Here is a 16,323-nt window from a genome sequence, read left to right on the forward strand (position 1 = left end):
CAAGGTGAGAGTCATGGCGGAACGAAGCAGAAGACGATCCGCGGCTAGCTCAAACTGTTGTTGGCTTCTCTGCAGAGGCTTCCTTTGCACTCCTGAACGATGACCAGTCGTTTTTCGGCCAGTAAGATCGCAGTTCTGACAGTAGTGGTGAGGAGACGTCTGATGATGAATCGCTTGACTCAACGCTGATCGAGCTAGAAAGTGATGCGGAGGAAAGCACAGGCGTCAGCTCCACCGCCAGCCTAGTTCCTCGATGTCGGCAGTAAATTGAGTGCAGCCCAAGAAAAATCCACCCAACCATTTGCTACGGTGGAGGAGGCGCGCAACTAGGTTGAAAAGGGCTGTAGCTATTCCGGTAAGAACTGCTTCAATACTTAAAGCCCTACTTACAGCACACAACTAAGCGGGGACCCAGACGAAGTGATTGTTCTACATGGATGTAGCCGGGAAGATAGATGTGCTGAGGAGACGTGGTGAGGCTAGCCATCATGGAACAGTGGCCCAGTGTGCTAAGGAGACGTGGTGAGGCTAGCCATCATGGAGCAGTGGCCCAGTGTGCTGAGGAGACGTGGTGAGGCTAGCCATCATGGAGCAGTGGCCCAGTGTGCTGAGGAGACGTGGTGAGGCTAGCCATCATGGAGCAGTGGCCCAGTGTGCTGAGGAGACGTGGTGAGGCTAGCCATCATGGAACAGTGGCCCAGCGTGCTGAGGAGACGTGGTGAGGCTAGCCATCATGGAACAGTGGCCCAGCGTGCTGAGGAGACGTGGCGAGGCTAGCCATCATGGAACAGTGGCCCAGCGTGCTGAGGAGACGTGGCGAGGCTAGCCATCATGGAGCAGTGGCCCAGTGTGCTGAGGAGACGTGGTGAGGCTAGCCATCATGGAGCAGTGGCCCAGTGTGCTGAGGAGACGTGGCGAGGCTAGCCATCATGGAACAGTGGCCCAGTGTGCTGAGGAGACGTGGCGAGGCTAGCCATCATGAAACTGTGGCCCAGCGTGCTGAGGAGACGTGGCGAGGCTAGCCATCATGGAACAGTAGCCCAGTGTGCTGAGGAGACGTGGTGAGGCTAGCCATCATGGAGCAGTGGCCCAGTGTGCTGAGGAGACGTGGCGAGGCTAGCCATCATGGAACAGTGGCCCAGTGTGCTGAGGAGACGTGGCGAGGCTAGCCATCATGAAACAGTGGCCCAGCGTGCTGAGGAGACGTGGCGAGGCTAGCCATCATGGAACAGTGGCCCAGTGTGCTGAGGAGACGTGGCGAGGTTAGCCATCATGGAACAGTGGCCCAGTGTGCTGAGGAGACGTGGCGAGGCTAGCCATCATGAAACAGTGGCCCAGCGTGCTGAGGAGACGTGGCGAGGCTAGCCATCATGGAAAAGTGGCCCAGCGTGCTGAGGAGACGTGGTGAGGCTAGCCATCATGGACCAGTGGCCCAGCGTGCTGAGGAGACGTGGCGAGGCTAGCCATAATGGAACAGTGGCCCAGCGTGCTGAGGAGACGTGGCGAGGCTCGCCATCATGGAACAGTGGCCCAGCGTGCTGAGGAGAAATGGCGAGGCTAGCCATTATGGAACAGTGGTCCAGCGTGCTGAGGAGATATGGTGAGGCTAGCCATCATGGAACAGTGGCCCAGCGTGCTGAGGAGACGTGGCAAGGCTAGCCATCATGGAACAGTGACCCAGCGTACTGAGCAGAAGTGGGGAGGATAGCTAAAAAAAACGCTAACGTAATTGCAAATCTTTCCGTACTTCAAATCGTTCAAGCTGATTTTTCCCTTAGCACAATGTACGTTATAGTTCAGACGAAGTAGTCGTGACAACCATGGCGATATGAATTTTGGTGGAAACGAGTGCGGGAAATTCAAAATTTTGAACCAGGGATTAGTTTGCTGTCGTTCCAAACGAATACTTTGGCGACGTCTTTCACTGGAATGGCAAAGGCATGGCGAAAATGAGCTTTCGCTGTGCCCAAGTCCTTGGAAAACCTTTCCTAAATGCAGCACCGAAGACTGTAAGGGTTCTTCAGCACCAGCACGTCTGGGAGAGGCCAATGAATTTCTTCCTCAGGTGTGCCGCGGAACCGGTCCTTTGTTTCCAAGATGGGATGGAGGGTGAAAGGCATGAAGCAGAGGACACAGACATTGTCAACTGAAAGGCAAAACTCGCCAAAAAAAGCTAAATGTCACAAGAAGAAGCAATCTCGACTTTGATCTCGATCTGCGCTTGCTTTTTATCTCCCGTCAGTTAGAAAACAATGCGAGTTTTGCATTTTTTGCAGAATTACCATAACAAACGTCGGCCTGTTATTTTGAGCTGTTTAACGTTTTTCCGTTACCCGATAACGTCTTTTGTCACGACTGGGAGTGAGTACCGTAAAAGTTAGCGTTATCGTACTTTGGCTAAGGGTCTCTAATGTCATTTTATACATTTCTTAGTGAAGAACATGTCATTGTGAAGAATGTACTTCGAAGTAGTGAGCTGGCCAGAATGTAATGATTACTGGAATGACAAGAAACTATAACATACAGCAGTGTGAATGTAGCACATCATGAAGGTGTGAGTACGACACATGCAGTGATGTGTAGAATGCAACATATGACAGCTAGGTGGTGTAAGAATAACGCAGTCACTATCACTACATCACTCCTTCTCCCAAACAAAAAAGCCGGTGCCGGGGAAAGCAATAGAAGGAATTTAAAAAAAAAAGAAGAAGAAGAAGAGAGAACACAATATGAAGTGTTGAATTTCAAAGCACCCAATGGAGGAAGATAGGAACTCAACTTCAAAAAAACACAAAAAGTTGTCAAGTTGAACTTTCAGAGTGAGTATGATGCATTGTTGCAATAATCTTTTAGGATAAACTGTCTGCGTAGAGCCGTGCCTTCTCAGTAAATTTGATAAGCCGTCCGGAGCGAGTGACTGCACCATCGACGAATGAGTGCTTGCCGGAAGCAGCTGGAGTGTGTTCCTTCGGAGCAGGCTGGCTTTCACGTGCAGATGAAGGTTGAGAGAGTGGCATGTTGTGGCATGGCGAGCCCGGAGGCAGATCCACAGACGGTAGACATGCCGAAACAGCACCTGGCACTGTAGACTGACCAATCCGAGCAGACTGTCCAGTTCCGGTTCTATCTGGTTCCGGCACTGATGGCTGACCGATCCGAGGAGCCGCCTGTGCTGGCGCTCGCTGAAGGTCCACCTAATGACGGCTGAAAGACGGGTTCGCTGACGACATGGGTGGAGAATCGTCCGGGCGATGCGGTGAAACAAACTCTCGTACATGCTGCCTATTCCTCAGTAGGTAGCGAGAGCCATCGGTCACTCCTACCTGACGGCCGAACTGGTTCACCACGGTCCATGACTGAGACTTGTCGCAGTACTCGTCCTGCACAGTGACTTTTGTGCCGGGCCGAAGCTCAGAAAGCATTCTCACGCCACGTCGGGAGTCGTGTTGTGCAGACATTTCAGCTTTTGCTTTCAGCTGGTGCTGGGGATTCACAACGGTGGGGTGGAGTTGTGCCAGGACTCTTGTACGCAGTGGTCGAGAGAACAAAGCTTCACTTGGTGATGTACCGAGCATTCTATGCCTCGAACATCGAATGTCCAACAACACTTGGTTAAGACGCCTCTGGAAAGGGAGATGTGGCAGACAGTCTCTCCCTTAACACTCGATGCAGACACTCCACCATGCCATTCGAGCGGGCATACCTTGGGCTGGATCGTACATGTGTAATTGTAAGCCGGCTGAGAAATGAAGACATCTCCCCAGAGACAAACTGAGGGCCGTTGTCCGAAACTAAAGTCTCGGGAAGACCAAATGCAGAGAATACCTCATCAAGTTCATTGATGACGGAAGCTGAGGGTGTCGAGCGCATTATCTTCAGAATAGGGTACCTGGAGCCATAATCGACTATGGAGAGAATCGAGTACCCCTCAATGGATACGATGTCCACTGCCAGCTTTCTCCAGACGCCAACAACCTCAGTTGGTTGGAGCTCTTGCGCATTATTGGTACGTCTCCTCCTGCATTCAGAGCAGCGTTGCACGTATGTGCTTGCATCCTTAGTCATTCCTGGCCACCAGACTCTCTGGCGCAGGGTGTCTTGGAAGGCCTCTTGTCCAGGATGTCCTTCGTGTGCTAGGGTCATGATCGCTGTTCGTAAACCTTCAGGAATAACGAATCTGCCACTGAACATTAAGATGCCATCTACCACTGTCAGCTGATCACGGACGAGATAGTAGGGGTGCTCCGGTGGCAAAATGTCAAGCCACGAATCATACAGTCCGCGTTGAATCACTTTGCTCACTACTGGATCATCTTGTGCAGCACAACGAATGTCTGCAATGCCTACTGGAGCGGCTTCCAAAACTAGGCCAACATACTCATGGAGAGAACGCGATTCGGCTGGAGAAGCATCAGTAGACGCTACCGGGGCTCTGGAAAGTGCATCAGTACAGAAGAGCTCCTTCCCTGGAACATGCTTGAGGGAGTAATCGTACGGCATGAGCGCGACTAACCAGCACTGCAATCGAGGCGGCACATCGTCAAATACCTTCTGCACAATCGGTATGAGAGGTTTGTGATCAGTGTACACCTGTACATGACGACCCAGAACATATTGGCGAAAACGGGTCAGTGCAAACACTATGCCGAGCATCTCGCGCTCCATCTGCGAATATCGGGACTCTGTGTCCGTGAGCGTGCGGCTGGCGCATGTAATGGGCAGCCATTGTCCAGCCTTGCTTTGCTGCCACAGAATAGCTCCCAGACCAGAAGGTGAGGCATCAGAGCTGATTGCTGTCGGTACGTTTACATCCGGCTGGAAATATGCAAGTGTTTGCAATGAAGAGACTACAGCTTGCTTAGCTGTGGAGAACGCTTTGAGAAGATCATCGTTCACAGTGAATGGTTCACGCTTCATCAGCTGGCGTAACGGCTCTGTGGCTTCAGTCAGGCAAGGAACAAACTTTCCTAAGTACGTGACCATACCCAAGAAGCGGTGTGCATCCGCTACAGTCTTTGGGGCGGCAATGTCGGCGATAGCGCTTAGCTTGCTGCTGTCCGGCTGAACTCCATCTCTGGTCAACGTGTGGCCCAGGTACTTGACCTGGTCTTTGCCGATGTGACACTTGGCCCAGTTCAGCTTGAGGTTTGCTGCCTTCAGGCGTTCCAAGACACTCGCCAGGCGAGCATCATGCTCAACTTGATTCCCTCCGAAAATCAATATGTCATCTATGTAGACAACAACACCCGGCAGGCCAACTAGAATATCTGACACCACTCGCTGAAATATTTCGGGGGCGCATGAAATACCAAACGGCAGTCTCTTGAATCGATACGATCCACAGTGTGAAGGAAACGTTGTAAACGATCGTGATTCTTCCTCCAGTAACAGCTGGTGGAATCCCGATTCGGCATCCAACACTGAGAATACTTGTGCTCCTGCTAACTCGCTGGTTATTTCGTCTACCGTTGGGAGAGAATGGCGTTCTCTAATGATGGACTTATTCAGCTGTCTATAATCCACACATAACCGGAGTGTACCGTTAGACTTACGGACAGGCACAACAGGCGAGACCCAAGGCGATGCCTCCTTCACGGGCTCAATGATGTCAGCCTTTAGCCAGGCGTGCCAACTCCTTTTCTATGTCGGCTTTGGCGCTAAATGGAGGGCGACGAGCTGGTTGGGCTACCGGTCTAGCGCTCTTGTCCACAGTGATAGAAACTGGAGCATTTTCAACAAGACGTGCTGTATCCGCCATGTGTGCATTCACAAGCAGTTCCAATTGTGAGATGACATCTTGTCCAAACAATACAGAACTCTTGCCAGCCGGTACAACGAAACATTCACAGAGAATGGTGTTGTCTCCTACAGCAATATCGACGTCCGCCATGCCAAGAGTCTTCACTTCGCCACCGTTGTATGCTCGAAGTATGCGGTCACTTGAGCGGGTAGGCTGCACCACATCATCCGTGAGAATGGTGCGTGTTGCTCCGGTGTCAAGCAATCCCTCACATGGCTTGCCATTCACCATCAGTGTCATGGTGAACTGGCCTCTGGCTGCCTTATCGCTGCACGCGAAAATAGAATCGTACACCACTTGTGCAGTGTCACTGTCTTCCTCCGCATCTACTGCATTGGCTTTGTTAGGCTTGCGTGAGAGACAAACCGCTTCGAAATGGCCAACTTTCCTGCAGCTGTTGCAACGGACATGCGCTGCTGGGCAGAACTGCATTCCATTGGCATGCTTTCGACCACAGTACTTGCAGCCAGGACCTTTCGTCATTTTCCTTTTGAGCTGGTGCTTGGGTTCACTGCCTGACACAGCCGCTGTGGTCTCTGGCTTCACACATGCTGCTACACTAGGTCCTGGTTCACTGTTGTACAGGTTGGAGTCCAAAAGTGATGCTTCCATAGCAACTGCCTTCGAGAGAGCGTCTGCCAAAGTCAGCTTAGGCTCCTTCAATAGTTCGCGCCTCGAGTCTTGCGACCTCAATCCAGCAATTAACTGGTTGCGGACTTGAGTATTGACTACCGTGTCAACATCTGTCGATGCGAAACTACACAGTTCCACTTTCTCCCTCAGCCGACTCATGAAGGTTGAAACCGATTCGTCAGGCAGCTGCCTAATCTGACGAAACTTGTGCCGCTCTGACGTCGCATTGATGGACGGTCGAAAATGGCAATGAAGTGACTCAGTGAGGGCTTTGTAAGTGTCTCCCGGGTTATCGTCAGTTGCATCGTCTGGAACGGGAACGACTAAACCTTTGACGATCCTCCTGACATTGAGACCGGCGAGATTCAAGAAAAGGCACTTCTTGTCTCCTGGGTCCGTCACTTGGCAGATCTTCATATAATCATCGACATCTTCTAGCCAGAGATTGAAGTCTGCGCCCATATCTCCACCATAGCCAGGAGAAAATTCTTTCGGAGGTCGTCCCTTTGCCATAGCGTCAAGTTGCTTGAGCTGTTCACTGCGCCAGTGTAGTGAGCTAGCCAGAATGTAATGATTACTGGAATGACAAGAGACTATAACATACAGCAGTGCGAATGTAGCACATCATGAAGGTGTGAGTACGACACATGCAGTGATGTGTAGAATGCAACATATGACAGCTAGGTGGTGTAAGAACAACGCAGTCACTATCACTACAAAGAAGAGGCTGGTGTGACTTCGGCGACACTTGGGAAATTGTGTGTTGCTCCCTACATGGGAGCTCACGGTTTTCCTGACGACTTGAATTCTCACTTGGCTGACTCACGACTACCATCCAGAGCGCACGAGAAGTCCATCGAACCATCAACTCCTCAGCGCTTGTTCAGCACCTCCATGAGCGACACTGACTCGCGCTGCTATCTGGTGTTCACGAGGTGTTTGTCGCGCTGGAAACGGAGCGTATCTGTACATTTGCATCCCTGGTGATATTTGTGCCTGGAGAGCTCTACATAAGTGGTACACTACATCTCTGTACAAATGATGAAAGTGGCATCTCTGTACAAATGTTGAAAGTGGCATCTCTGTACAAATGTTGAAAGTGGCATCTCTGTACAAATGTTGAAAGTGGCATCTCTGTACAAATGTTGAAAGTGGCATATCTGTGTAAGATACGTGTATGAGCATTGGTATGTGTCTGATCCTGTTCAGCCATGCCATCACTCAGCTGACTAACAAGGAAGAATAGTTATTGTAGTATTTGGGGTGTACTCAGACACTTGCTTGCCCAAGTAGTTCATTGGCTTCACTGACAATGCTCAGGCGGTAGGAATGACGAGCGACAAGAAAGACAGGAAAGTGATGAGAAGTTGTTAGGTCGACTTTTCTTCCGCTCGACTTCAACGTCATTTTTAATTTGATATCGAACACAAGCGAAGGTTTACCCTGATCTGGGCAATGATCTGGGCTGATATGTGGGATTTAAAGGTTTTACAAAAAATTGTAGATAAAACTTACTCAATCTGCGGACAGCATGCTGTTTCGTTCTTTGTGAACTCATCAGCGCAGCACAGAGGAAATGAGGCCGAACCTGATAGATAAAACTTACAGGTGTTCCAAATTTCTTTGATTTTGAAACAGTCCGGCTGGCAGCTCAACAAGTCTATTGTGCCGAACATCCCTGAACACGGAAAGAGCAGGAATATTGAGGAGGAATATTGAGGAGGAATAGTGTTATAGTGTTCACAGGGTCTTCTTGCACTTCAGTGTGCTAGAATCTGTTGCGCAAGTATCAATAATATCTCCAGTATGAATGATGTCCCCAGTATCAATGATCTCTCCAGTATCAATGATGTCCCCAGTATCAATGATGTCCCCAGTACACTTAACCTTCTGAGCCCGGGCCAATTGAAAACCTCTGCCACGCAGGAAATTTTTAATTTCACTCTATGTAAGCAAACTTGATTTCAAACGATTCTTTCATGTATCCTGAGCACAGAACTGTTTTTGTTTTGGAAATACAACAAAAGATTACAAAAGTTATGATCGTTTTCAGAAAGGTAGTTATACGCGAATTTGATATTAAATTTTAAATTTGATATTAAATTTTTGAAATGCATGCACACGCATGTGCATGTAACTGCAGTTCAAACTTACGGAGCGACTCGCATTTATTTACTGTGCACATAGATCCTAGGAGTCCTCTGTGCATCGGTACAGCTCCTCTGTGCATCGGTACAGCTCCTCTGTGCATCGGTACAGCTCCTCTGTGCATCGGTACAGCTCCTCTGTGCATCGGTACAGCTCCTCTGTGCATCGGTACAGCTACTCTGTGCATCGGTACAGCTCCTCTGTGCATCGGTACAGCTCCTCTGTGCATCGGTACAGCTCCTCTGTGCATCGGTACAGCTCCTCTGTGCATCGGTACAGCTCCTCTGTGCATCGGTACAGCTCCTCTGTGCATCGGTACAGCTACTCTGTGCATCGGTACAGCTCCTCTGTGCATCGGTACAGCTCCTCTGTGCATCGGTACAGCTCCTCTGTGCATCGGTACAGCTCCTCTGTGCATCGGTACAGCTCCTCTGTGCATCGGTACAGCTCCTCTGTGCATCGGTACAGCTCCTCTGTGCATCGGTACAGCTCCTCTGTGCATCGGTACAGCTCCTCTGTGCATCGGTACAGCTCCTCTGTGCATCGGTACAGCTCCTCTGTGCATCGGTACAGCTCCTCTGTGCATCGGTACAGCTCCTCTGTGCATCGGTACAGCTCCTCTGTGCATCGGTACAGCTCCTCTGTGCATCGGTACAGCTCCTCTGTGCATCGGTACAGCTACTCTGTGCATCGGTACAGCTCCTCTGTGCATCGGTACAGCTCCTCTGTGCATCGGTACAGCTCCTCTGTGCATCGGTACAGCTCCTCTGTGCATCGGTACAGCTCCTCTGTGCATCGGTACAGCTCCTCTGTGCATCGGTACAGCTCCTCTGTGCATCGGTACAGCTCCTCTGTGCATCGGTACAGCTCCTCTGTGCATCGGTACAGCTCCTCTGTGCATCGGTACAGCTCCTCTGTGCATCGGTACAGCTCGACGCCACGCCACGGAAGAAGTGCGGAATCGATGTAGTCCCGTACTGATTCGTGACGTTCTAGAACGTCACGCGTGTCCATGTTCGCTGGACCAAATACGGAAGGAGTATTGTTGGTCGACGCATCAAAAGCGTTCAACTCGCTGAATCATCAGGCCGCACTCCATAACGTTCCCCACATTTGCCCCGCTCTAGGCAAAAGTATTTGTCAACACCTACAGCTCCCCAATTCGCCTTTTCGTTGCTGGTGGCGGTAAGATATTGTCACAGGAAGGGACATGCCAAGGGGACCCATTGGCAATGGTAGTGTATGTTGTTGCCACAGCACCTCTGGTGAAGCACCTAGCAGTGGCTTGCCCGTCGGTCGTCCAGTCCTGGTATGCAGATGACGATGCGGCGGCGGATAGGCTCCTGCAGCTCCCACAGTACTGGGATACTGTCGAACAGGCTGGCCGCAGATATGGTTACCACGCCAATGCAGCCAAGACCATCCTCGTTACGAAGCCAGAGCACCTCGATCGAGCGAGAGAGGTGTTTGACGGTACCGGGGTGACTATATCAGCCGAAGGAGCCCGTTACTTGGGCGGTGTGCTGGGATTGGCCAGGTATACGGAAGAATGTATATCCGCAAAGTCGCGCTGCTGGGCACAGGAACTCAAGTCTCTGGCTGGACTGGCGAGGAACTAGCCACATGCGGCATACGTGGTGTTAACCAAGGGTCTGGCTGGCCGGTGGCATTACCATCTCCGTGCCACACAGCACAGCCCTGGACCCGGCAGCAGGATGCCTTTTTTGATGTACGAGTAACGCACCCGAAGGCAAGCCTGCTGTCGCGTACAGACGTCATGCATCAGGCAAGCCTGCTGTCGCGCACAGACGTCATGCATCAGGCAAGCCTGCTGTCGCGTACAGACGTCATGCGTCAGCTGAAGACCTATGAACAGGCCCGTGTAAATATTGTAGAGAGAGCATCATTTACACAATTAGTTTTTTTCAACATCAGGCATGTGTGGGCCAGAGGGGTCTCGTTTTTTGGAAAAATTTGGTATCACTTGTTGTTCAGAAAAATCCTGAGTTACATTATTCTGTAGTTATGGGACAACTTCGATCTGTATTGTCGCTGTGTTTGCTCTGCTGGTGTATTACTTGCGTACGTGGTTCGCGGGCATCATACAAGCGCCAGCGCCACAGCTTTTTAACAAGCTGCCATACCCTTAGAGCACGTTGATGTGTGCGTGTCTTAAGTTTTTTATGTTTGTTCTTTTATTCCATATTTTATTGTTCTTGTTTGTTTGGGTTTTGGTCATTTTCTCTATGAGGTCTTCTCTGATTGGTAGGCCCATGCTCACTGTGTTCAACTGCACTTTGCGTTCTCTTTTATATCGAGTTCCAGTACACTTTGTGTTCATTTTCCTCTCTTTTTTCATTCTAATTGAATTTTGATGCATTGCGTTTTGCTTGCCCGTACAAGAGGCTGTTCAAATGATGATGATGATGATGATGATGATGATGATGATATGTATAAAACCGTGTCTTCAAATTAATTTGAAACTCGGTTGTTGAGCCATAAACTCGTATCCATATGTCCCTTTCCTTTCTACTTCAAATTAATTCTAGCCATTCACTATTCTCAATCTTCCTTGATGAGACCTACCGTGGTCGAAACAGCGCTGCTGTATAGAGGAAAAACTATTCGTCAGTATCTACACATTGGAGTCATATTGCTGGTGTCATGAGGTCGGCCAGAGAGCAGATGTAGTGAAGGTGGAATTGCTTTATTGATAACCAGGTGGACAGGTGGACAGGTGGACAGGTGGACAGGTGGACAGGTGGACAGGTGCTGCTTCCCCATTGTGTTCACAGGTACATGCACACAAATTCAAAGCACCACTCGGGGAAGTGAACTGCCTGAAAAGTGGAAAAAATGCCAACCCCAACAGGACGCGAGCTCGGACCTTTCTTGTCATTAGCAATGCTCTAACCATCTTAGCTATGTGACGAGACGGAACCTAGAAGGCGCTGACAGTTTACTTCCACTCCAAACATTTATCAATACGGAAGTTTGGCATGACAACATTCCCATTCGAATTCAGCAACAATATTCGCGGTATGACGATGATTTCGAGAGCAGAATTTGCACTTGCATGATGATACGTCATACATGCATACAATCAATACAACAATAGAAAACGATACATGCATACAATCAATACAGCAGTGAAGAACGATACATGCATACAATCAATACAACAGTGAAGAACGATACATGCATACAATCAATACAACAGTGAAGAACGATACATGCATACAATCAATAGAACAATGGAAAACGATACATGCATACAGCCAATAGAACAATGGAAAACGATACATGCATACAATCAATAGAACAATGGAAAACGATACATGCATACAATCAATAGAACAATGGAAAACGATACATGCATACAATCAATAGAACAATGGAAAACGATACATGCATACAATCAATAGAACAATGGAAAACGATACATGCATACAATCAATACAGCAGTGAAGAACGATACATGCATACAATCAATACAACAGTGAAGAACGATACATGCATACAATCAATACAACAGTGAAGAACGATACATGCATACAATCAATAGAACAATGGAAAACGATACATGCATACAGCCAATAGAACAATGGAAAACGATACATGCATACAATCAATAGAACAATGGAAAACGATACATGCATACAATCAATAGAACAATGGAAAACGATACATGCATACAATCAATAGAACAATGGAAAACGATACATGCATACAATCAATAGAACAATGGAAAACGATACATGCATACTTCCTCCGATAAGCAAAACTTCGTTGCGTTTTTAGTGTTCTTGTCATGATATTTCTGTCGGCATTAGACATACATGTCAGTGATCTTTTCCCTACACAGGGTAGCTGAGTTGTCGTCCATTGTTCTGACAGGCTTTTGAACCTCCGAAAAGCGTGGAGTCCTTTGAAAAATCGGCGAAGCAGAACTGTTTCTTGACAGGATGTCACCAGAACACAACCCCAGGCGCGCGCACATGGCACCAAAGTGCGAAAATTAGAACCAGTTTGAAAGACCTCGTGGCTCGAAGAAGTGTCCAGGAGCCGGCCAGCGCTCAGGCACTGCTGGTCGTTACGTCACGCTCACGGTTCGAGCGAAGAACTTGGCGATCTCCACGATCAAAATTATCGTGTCTGGGAAACTTGTAAAGGCTGCGGAACAAATGCTGGCAGCGCTGGCGGCAACAGGCAGCAAAGATGCAGACTCGATGTCATCAGGGAGTGAGTCGTCATCAGATTCCGACGAAGAGTGAAGCTGGACTGCTTTGAAACGAGCTGTGTGATATCTGCAAATAATTATCTTTCATATCCTGCATTGTTTTCCACTTTGCAAAGCGTTTTCGTAGCCATAGAATGATTTGGACTGAACCAGGGAGTCGTACGACTCCCTGTACCGAACTGTAAAAACGCAACGAAGTTTTCCTTAACAGAGGAAGTACTATCAATACAAAAATGGAAAACGATACATGCATACAATTAATAGAACAATGGAGAACGATACATGCATACAATCAATAGAACAATGGAAAACGATACATGCATACAATCAATAGGACAATGGAAAACGATACATGCATACAATCAATAGAACATAGATACAGTTAAGTAATGACTCTCACGACACAAATCCACGTTTCGTTTTTCTACACCTTTTCCGTACGGAAAGGCACAACTCAAAAAGCATCTTTCAGCTGTCAAACATACATCCATGTTTCTCTAGGGCACTTCCCACAAGCCTAGGGCATTCTCCCCCCCCCCCCCCACCGGCCTATGGCATTCCCCACAGACTTATGGTCTCCTTACAGGAGGCCATAGGTCTGTGTAGACTGTCCTAGCGAAACATGCTTGAGTCTACCTGTAACAGTTTTGCACACAAATTTCCAATGAATACGGTACTTAAGACTTACAAAACTTTTAAATTGGGTGTTGATCGAAATATCCCAGCGGGTATTCGGCTAAGTTGATTATTCGATAGCCATCTGGTAGACAGTGTATAGAGAAGAAAGTGGCAACCAATTGGAGAAATTGACAAGGAAAACGTGTTGCATCAGGCATCATACTTTTCTTTTGAATATTGGTATCGTCAAGAGAGAGAGAGAGAGAGAGAGAGAGAAAGAGTATGCCTGAGAAAACAAAGTCTGTGTGCAACTCAAACTCTCTGATTTCACACGAAATTGGCAGGTGATGTTGTTTGCGGGATCTGGAATGTTCAGTTTATAACAAAGTGTGCAGTTCAATACAAACTGCAACATGTACATACATTTCGTACTGCTCTCATCAACGTGGATTCGCAGGTGTTATTTTTCTTTCTTTCTTTTTACGGAAAGAGAAAGCGCTAATAGGACAGATTTTGTTTCCTATGTTCAGATACCCAACTGGAAAATAATACTGAAAGACAATGGTAATGAAAGACAATGGTAATGAAAGACAATGGTAATGAAAGACAATGGTAATGAAAGACAATGGTAATGAAAGACAATGGTAATGAAAGACAATGGTACTGAGACTAGGACAAACGCGATAACTACTGAGCAGGGGCTGCACCGAGACGCCCCAGTTATGTCGGGTTCGTGACAACTAGAGAGAGTGGAGTGGAAATAGTTTGTTAAGGTGAAACTCACAGCTTTGTAAATGCTGGTTGGTTTGGGAACAATCCCTCTGGTAAAGCACTTAGTTCATTGTTGAATAAAGCTCTGAAAACACAGGAAGAGAGCGAGTAGGCATATACCGAGAAATACATCCATACGACAACTCGCATTGGCTCATGATTACATCTGACTCATCAACTGCCCAGAGTTAACCTTGACTTGGTAAAAACGGCCTCTTAACCTTCGACCATAGAATGTTACTTTCAACAGATTGCCAAGACTCCCTAAGCACTATCCACGCTTGTTGCAGACTTTATAAAAGCAAAACCGTACGTAAAAAAACGTACTCTACTTTTCGTAGTTAGAGCACTCTGGCCTTAGAGCGACAAGCTATGTTAATGTCGGTGGTGCGTCCTTTGCACCATGACTGGTAGCTTGGTTTGCTACCGTTTTTTGCAGTGCTGATGAGGAGGTACAAGTGCTCCAACCATCCAGCAGCAGCTGACACACTGCTCTCCAACCATCCAGCGGCAGCTGACACACTGCTCTGCAGTTGCAGTTCGCAGTGTGCGGCGGAGCTGCTGGAACAGACGAGGACTGTGTTGTCGGCAAACTAGCTGCACCTGGTGCTGGCATTTTCGCAAGTGGCAGGCAGGTCGATGTGGTACACCAGAAACAGCAGTGGTCCCAGGACTGAACCCTGAGGCACTCCTGCCGGGATGGGGCGTAAGGCTGATGTAATGCCCTCAACTCGCACTCGCTGCCTACGCCCTATCAAGTACGCCGAGAACCATCGCAGTACTGCTTCCTGGACACCGTAGTGCTTGAGCTTGGCTATCAGGCCCTGATGCCATACTCGGTCAAATGCTTTCCTCAGGACAAAAAAGCAAGCTGTAATGTTCTTTCGGAGACACGAGCCTCTGATATTTCATGCACCAGTCGAGCAAGTTGCAGCTCCGTGCATTCTTTCTCCCTGAATCCAGATTGGTTAGAAGGTAAGTGTGGTGAGATGTGTTTGTAGAGGTGCGAGTGAACAATTTGTATCTTGGATTTTTGAGGTGATGCTGAGCAGAAAGTGATTTGTTGGCTGGGAGAGGTCTCCTGACTGGAGAATGGGGGAGATTGTGGCATCTTTCCAGTCTTGTGGGAATTTCTCCGGTTGCAAAGGACAAGTTCAGGAGGGCAGCCAGTGATTCTGAAATTTCTGGTGCAGCTTCTTTGAGGAGACGGGTTGGTAGGAGGTCCGAACCAGGGCTTTTGTGAGTGTTAAAAGTGGGCAAGTGGATCTCTCCGATTTCGCTCAAAATTTGCAGGTATGTTCCCCTTGGGGTGTAGATCGATAGTGCAGAGCCCTTAAAAAAGTTTCTAAAAGGGAACCTTGAAACTTCCATACCCCTCAAAAATGGCCAAAATATCACACTATTTATGGGTCTACAAACGAGTCACGCCGCAGCGTATATGAACAAGCTACGAACAAAACTCCATCAATCCAACATTGCCTCACCTTAGAAGATATCCTGGAGCAGTACCGCCTAGGCCATGGTCACACATGAAAAGCTTGCACGGCTTTTGCGGAGGCGAAAAGCGTAACTACCGCAGCCGCTTTCGCGGAACACACGATGCAGCGGTCACACATACATGTACTTGGTCCGCCCAGTTAAAATTGGCGCTTATCTTCACACTTGTCTCAGGAAAGAAATACGAATATTTGAAGCAAGCCACGATCACAAAGCACTATACATGATTATTTACATGTAAGTAAGCAACTCAGTCGAAAATTCAAGCAAGTTACACATCCTCCTCGCCACTATCGTCGCTGGAGGAAGAGCTCAAAACGTACGATCCGGACAGCTGCTGCACGGGTCGTTTCATAGCTTGTTCCACTTCTCCTCGTCTCGAATCACGCTCAAAGGCAGTGCGTGCCTGTCACCTTCCCATCAGAAGCTGAGTGAGACTGCCGGCATGTTGACTGTAAGTGTTATCCCCGTTCGTCGCAATAATGCGACTTTGTTTGAGACAAAAAGGCAACGCCATATCATCCTTTTTTTCAAATCGCCTCTTGCGCTTGTCGTACTTGCAGATCAGCACCCGTACCCACGCGCGAGCCGCTGGTGCTTGTACATGCAGCGCAGT

General features: G+C 48.4%; 1 protein-coding gene across 1 annotated transcript in view; it reads right to left on the bottom strand.

The window, feature by feature from the left end:
* Positions 1-14,296, bottom strand: part of LOC135813162 (neurocan core protein-like) — a 39,270-nt gene extending 24,974 nt beyond the window's left edge. The window contains exons 1-3 of the mRNA XM_065326380.1: positions 14,224-14,296; positions 13,510-13,581; positions 8,040-8,111 (exon numbers count right to left, since the gene is read on the bottom strand). The gene's annotated coding sequence lies outside the window, so the exon portion shown is untranslated. The remainder of the gene's footprint in view (positions 1-8,039; positions 8,112-13,509; positions 13,582-14,223) is intronic.
* Between the last annotated feature and the right edge of the window lie 2,027 nt (positions 14,297-16,323).

The sequence above is a fragment of the Sycon ciliatum genome, chromosome 3 (genome assembly GCF_964019385.1).
Source record: "Sycon ciliatum chromosome 3, ocSycCili1.1, whole genome shotgun sequence".
Taxonomy (NCBI): domain Eukaryota; kingdom Metazoa; phylum Porifera; class Calcarea; order Leucosolenida; family Sycettidae; genus Sycon; species Sycon ciliatum.